The following is a 7,029-nucleotide window of genomic DNA, read 5'->3' as shown; positions in this document are numbered from 1 at the left end:
TAGAAAAAATATATTTTTTGGCTGATTTGGAAGTGACACATACAACTCAAGTTGTAATTTTTTTTCAAAATTTAATTTTAGCTTATTTTTCCCATGGTCAGTAAGTATTTTTTTTTTAGATTTTCCATTTTAATTAAATATTCAGAATAGATGATAAGTTTACAATTAACAGTTAAATACTTAGATACATCTAATGTACTATATTATAAAATTTTATTTTATTAATTGTGAAAACAGAGTGCATACTTAAGAAGGGTAATGGTGAAAAGATGTCAATTAGCCAATATATGTACAAGATTCACAAGCAGGACATTAAACAGAGTACACTTACTTATGAATACCCTTCCCCACACACACAATCCCCCTGGACATAAATGAGCTCATCCGCTGACTCCCAGATGGGCTGGTACCCTGACCAGCCTCTGGTAAAAGGGTAAGCTTTTGGCTATGTCAGCAGAGATGCTTCAGGACAAACAGTTCACACTCCTGGCTGTGAATTCACCCTAGGGAACAAGGTACGCAGACAGTGACACAGCTGGATCCTGGCCCTAGTCCCTCCAGCGGTGTCCACACTGAGCATTGCAGCACTTGTAGAAAGTGATCATTGACTTGTCTGCAGAGCGGGTCTGAAGCTACATGAAATAGGCACGAGGATGTTCACATTTAGGTCATGACTGTGTGGTAGAGTCAACATTCTCCCAGACAGCTGCTCCACCAAGCACATCATCCAGTTCTTTGAGCTTTGATTACTTCTGATTGCTTACCTTGTGGGTGATGTTGTGCACGTAGGGGCAGGCAAAACAGTGGCAGTGCTGTCCCTCCTCCATGATCAACCCATTCCTGCAGCCAATCAGTAAGTATTAAAGTATTAAATAAAGCTCATGTGCCAGTCATCTGTGGGAGAAAAGACAATAAAGTCTACCACTAGTAGGCAGGTGAGAAGGAGGAAAGTTACATGGGACATGGCTGTTTATGTTCTGAAGAAAATCTCTTAGTCACTGAGGGAACTCATTGATGTGAGATGACTAAACATAGGGTCTCTGGAAATGTTCACAGCAAAGTATCTAAATTTTGTTTTGAGAACATTGAGTTGAGAAAATTTTAAAGCAGTTTCTGCAATTAACAAAATTTATATGCTAATAGTTTAACATTAGCAGTAAAAATTAAAGGTAGAAAACAGATTACATGCTTATTTCTTCCAGGATCAAAACAACTATTAAATACAATCTTATGTTCCGGGAAAAAAAGAGAGAAATTCTTAATTGCTCTACCCCCTTTTCTTTTTTCTTTTTTTTTTTTTTTAAGATTTTATTTATTTATTCATGACAGATGAGAGAGAGAGAGAGAGAGAGAGAGAGAGAGAGGGAGGCAGAGACATAGGCAGAGGGAGAAGCAGGCTCCATGCAGGGAGCCCGACATGGGACTCGATCCCAGGTCTCCAGGATCATACCCCAGGCTGAAGGTGGTGCTAAACCGCTGGGCCACTGGGGCTGCCCTCTACCCCCTATTCTAAACAAAAGCTTTGAAAAAAATATTTTTCTAGAAATAAATATGCAAGCAGGATTCATTTATCATGTGGCTCAGTGACTGCCCAAGAGATTCTGTTATCATCATTAGGAATTGCCCTTCCATGGTTTCTCTCTCTCTTACAGTATCGGGATTGCAGATGAAAGATGGGAAGGTAATACAGGAGCAAGGATGGGTTGTGACAGAAATAATGGGAACGGCAGCAAATGCATCCTACAGCAAAATACATGTCCCTGTTTTTCATTTCCCATTCTTGGATGTCTGCTCTGGATGATCACCTCAGACAAGGAAGTCTTACCTAACACCCTGTGGTGGATAATTGTGTCAGACAAAAAGATACATTGGAGTCCTGATCCCCCAACGAGAGAAAGATTTGGGGGCACAGAGACACAGGGAAGAAGCCCATATGGCACTGAAAGCAGAGTTTGGAGTGAGACAGCTCCCAGCCAAGGAATCCCAGGGATTGCTGCAGCTACCAACAGTCAGGGAGAGGCAGTGAAAAATTCTCCTTAAAACCTTCAAAGTCCCTGGCCACGCCTTGGTTTTTGAATTCTGGCTTCTAGAACTGAGAGAATAGATTTCTGTTGTTTCAAGCCACCCAATTTGTAGTTACCAGGGCAGCTTGTGGGAATTAATACAGCCCAGAGCAGGTCTATTCCCCTGTGATCAGCCTCCTGGAGCTTCTAGTCCTCTTCTTCAAAGCCCTTTCAAAATCAAAGTGAATGAAATTTTTTTAAGCAGAACATTCTGAGGGAAGAGCCATGAATATTTTGTTTACCCTGTCACCTCAGCATTACTATATAGCTTGGAATAAGTAGGTATTCAATAACTTTTTTAAATGCAGAAATAACTTGATCTGCTGTGTTATCTCTTAGATGCATACATGTCATAACCTCATATAATTCTGAAATCAGGTTGTCAGTTTCTATGTCAGTTAAAACTCTTTTAGTTACGTGCAATGGAAAATGATATTCAAACAGCTAAAACAAACAAATGAACAAAAGAGTTACACACTGGCTTTATCTTCAAAGGCCAGTGGTACAGCTAGTTCTGGGTGAGGACTGGTCCCACCACCTGTTTAAACAATTATCACCAAGATCTGGCTTCTCTTTTGTCTCTCTGCTTCCACTTGGGTTAGCTTTATTCTCAGGCTCTATATGGTGCCTCTCCTTCTGTTTACAAAATACTTAAGGTAAAACATATCATCTAAAAAGAGATCAATTATTGTAGTTTGTGCACATATTATGAGACTTGTTCTCTATATTTCCATTCTTGAACCAATTGCAGAACTTAATTCAAAGGCTAGACATAGGCACCATTCCCATCTCAGCCATATGGCTAAAGATTTGGGAGGAATAAAGTCTCCAAGGAAAATCAGAGTATTATTGACAAAGAATAGAAGGTATGGATGCCAGGGTAGCAACCAACTTCTTTTTTTTTTTTTTTTAACAATTTGCATACATTTTATTTTTTTAAAGATTTTATTTATTTATTCATGAGAGACAGAGGGGGGGTGGGCAGAGAGGCAGAGACACAGGCAGAGGGAGAAGCAGGCTCCATGCAGGGAGCCTGATGTGGGACTCGATCCCGGGCCTCCAGGATCAGGCCCTTGGCAGAAGGTGGCGCTAAACCGCTGGGCCACTCAGGCTGCCCCAACCGACAGCTGAGTGTGACATTGACCACAGTAAAATCTCCTAAGATTGAAAATATTTAGCTTTAATGATGAGAAATTTTGTATAACAGAATTAACTAGGGGATTATCAGAGTTGGCTTTAAAATGAATGGAAATATGTCAACAAATGAATGTGGAGTCAGTATTGTAGGCTTGGTTTTATAATGCCTACTCAAACTATCTCGTTACTACTATATTTCACATATTATATGAAGAGTATGATAACATGATTTGAATTCCTAATATTTATATGTCTCTCCTAGCCTATCTAGCATGAAATCATTAACCTAGTAGGAGATAAATTATTAATGATTATAGTCACTGTCATCATAGAATTCAGTCTCAAATTTTACTAGATATTTTTCAAATGAGTCATAAACATAATTTTGTCACCAAAATTGAACTTTAAAAAATAACTGACATTAAAGTGATGTAAATATATTGGTAAAACTAAGAAGTAAAACATTGTCTACATTTTCTATATATGCACATGACATGGACTATGATGTTTTAGTAAGAAATTTAGTAAGATATTTTTTTTAAGATTTTATTTATTTATTCATGAGAGACAGAGAGAGGCAGAGACATAGGCAGAGGGAAAAGCAGGCTCCCTGCAGGGAGCCCAATTTGGGACTCAATCCTGGACCCCGGGATCACGCCCTGCTCAAAGGCAGATGCTCAACCGCTGAGCCACCCAGGCATCCCAGTAAGAAGTTTATTTGACCCAGATCTGAACCTTTGAAAATTTTAGTTTGTATAAAGATTGAAGTAGACTATTATTTCTATCCATTACAGCCATCATTATGCAAAAGTATAATGAGAGCATCTACCTTTCATTGACTACTTACACATATATACAAAATACAAATGCAAAAAAACATAGCTTTAATGTCAGTGATGCACAGGATGCTGTAATATAGAAAAACATGCATTGATTTGTGCTTTATATTTTTGCTTTTTTATGTCTGTTAAAAAGCAAGCAGGCTGGATCTATATGCATTTGCAGCACCTTCTAGAAAGGTGTTTATGTGACAGCTTGAGCATTCTGTCTCTAGAGAAGGTTTCTCTATTGTGACAGACTGATAGACTTCCCTTTAACCTGAGAGAAATATTTTTTCAAGAATGTCCAATGATCTACTATTTTATGTTCACTGAATAGATTTTTCCAATTCACTTCCTAAATGTCTGATTTATCAAAAAAGATTTGCCTTGGCTAGTGGGAAAAAGTATTGATGTGTGTTGTAATTTAAATTAATAAACCAGCATTCTGGTTTTCTAAACAGTGCCCTGTGAGTTTGACAAATTTAAATCTTATCCATTTGGGAAGAACTGATGAAACTGCGTTCCTGGAACAGTCCAGGTGAGTCCAAACATGGTACCATGGTGGCTGCTCCATGGTGTGTCTCATCTGAGAGGGATTGCTTGAATATTTTGCTGCCTCTTTCTTTAGTAGCATGTACTGGGATAATTGATGTAAGGAAGGGTAATGGGATTGGGAGAAGGGGGTGGCAAGTGCCACTTTATAAGGAAAACCAAAGAAGGAAATATATTTTATAAACAAGTGTAGGCAATGTTCAGGATTCCTGGTCAAGACATTTCATTGGAATGAGATGAATAAAACAGTATAAAACTATATAACATATTGACCAGGATCTTTATTTGTGATAGCTCTTTACCTGCAGGGTGTATATGTAATTAATTTTGAGTCTAAACTCAAGATACTGTGTTAATTTGACAGAAATAAAATTTATTTATGTGACAAGAGGAAAATAGCAAGGTTTCTCAGGAGATTTTTTTTTCACTTCCTACTCAATGTGTATTTTAAATTAGGTAGAAAGAAACAAATAGAATAAAAAAAGTTTTTTTTTTAATAAATAAGTAATAGTATTTTTAAGAGTTTGGACGATTGTTTCTGAACAATTGATTCATTTAAACGTTCATGGTAAAATTTCATGAGCAAAGTCACATACAAGCAAACAGAAATGTGAATTTCTACTACTCTTATTTTAACTGTTAAGGCAGCATGTAGTGAATATACCACATGATAGTTTTATTCTTACTACTCATTCATCCAAGTATTCAACAGTTATGTACCAGAATACAAGGATGAGCAAGACAGTCAAGTCTGTTTGCATAGAGCTTATAATCTAATAGAGAAGCCAAGCAATTATGTAACTGATCACTATAATATGAGGGCTCACCATGTATCATGTGGACTTTCCACTAGTTCTGTTAATTAAAGCAGCAGTTGTCAACTAATTTTCTGCCGTTGGCCTCCAACAGATGATATTTCCAGTGAGACACCACTTATTTGGACAATAGTCAAGGTTATGTTCAATTATCATAAAGGCTACTAGCTCCATTCTTTTTCTTCACATCAGAAAAGTATATTGGAATCTAAGTCAATGGGAATAATACAGTATAGAAAATTCAGTTAACTTGGATTTAAAAATAGTTTCAAAGAAATACTTAAATTGACTTTGCTCTGAACTTCAAAATGAATCATGCACACTATTATCTTAGAACCACTTAAATACTGATTATCTAACTACCATACGTGTTCATTGTTTGATACTTCGAAGAATTGCTTTAGTGGAATGCCTGGGTGGCTCAGCCATTGAGCATCTGTCTTCAGGGCATGAAGCATCAAGCTCAGGGCATGATCCCATTCTGGGAATTGAGTCCCGCATCAAGCCCCCTGCGAGCAGCCTGTTTCTCCTTCTGCCTTGTCTGCCTTTCTCTCTGTGTCTCTCATGAATAAATAAATAAAATCTTAAAAAAAAAAAAAGAATTGCTTTTGAAATACACTGATTTAAGGGAAAATATTTATAGTAAGGATGGCAGAAGAAGGAATAATATTTTATTTAGTTGAAACACAATGTTACATTAGTTTCAGACATACATAGTGATTCGTAAGTCTATACATAATCGGGCAGCCCCGGTGGTGCAGTGGTTTAGTGTTGCATTAGGGGTGTGATCCTGGAGACCTGGGATCGAGTCCCATGTGGGGCTCCCTGCATAGAGCCTGCTTCTCCCTCTGCCTGTGTCTCTGCCTTTCTCTCTCTGTGTCTTTTGTGAATAAATAAATAAAATTTAAAATAAAAATAAAAATAAAAATAAAAATAAAAATAAAAATAAAAATAAAAATAAAAATAAAGAAATAGGGCAGCCCTGGTGGTGAAGTGGTTTAGTGCCGCCTGCAGCCCAGGGTGTGATCCTGGAGACCCGGGGTTCGAGTCCCACATCGGCTCCTTGCATGGAGCCTGCTTCTCCCTCTGCCTGTGTCTCTGCCTCTCTCTCTCTCTCTGTGTCTCTCATGAATAAATAAATAAAATCTTAAAAATAAAATAAAAAGAAAGAAATATTGCAGATATATTTGAAAGTCTATCTCTTCTGATCTAAAAGTTACTTGCCATCCTTCCTTTCTAGAAATGACTACCATTCTCAAGTGAGTGTAATGTTCTTACCATTGTGCTTATTTATTTTTACTATATATACACATATTGGCCAACAAATATATACCATTTAAAGTAGTTTCAAACATTACCTAAATTATATTTATTATATATATATTATATATTATTATTATGTAATCCACATTTTTCCTGTCAATGATATGTCTTGAGGTTTATCCATGCAGGCACCTGTAGATATATTTCATTTATGTTAAAGTTGATATATTATTGCATTGAATTGTATAAATATTCTAATTTATAACTGTGTCTAAATGAATCTATATGTAATATTTATCTACTTCCGTTCACCTATCAGTAGACACTTGTGTGGTTCCCAAGTTTTTTGTATCCCAAATAATGCTGGGTTTAATACTC

General features: G+C 36.9%; 1 pseudogene; it reads right to left on the bottom strand.

The window, feature by feature from the left end:
• Nucleotides 1–369: 369 nt before the first annotated feature.
• LOC140634871 (DNA-directed RNA polymerase III subunit RPC10-like) lies at nt 370–857 on the bottom strand (annotated as a pseudogene).
• Nucleotides 858–7,029: the final 6,172 nt, after the last annotated feature.

The sequence above is a fragment of the Canis lupus genome, chromosome 6, assembly GCF_048164855.1.
Source record: "Canis lupus baileyi chromosome 6, mCanLup2.hap1, whole genome shotgun sequence".
NCBI classification, from domain to species: Eukaryota; Metazoa; Chordata; class Mammalia; order Carnivora; family Canidae; genus Canis; species Canis lupus.
The sequence above is the reverse complement of the archived record's forward strand: the minus strand, read 5'-3'. Positions and strand labels throughout refer to the sequence as shown.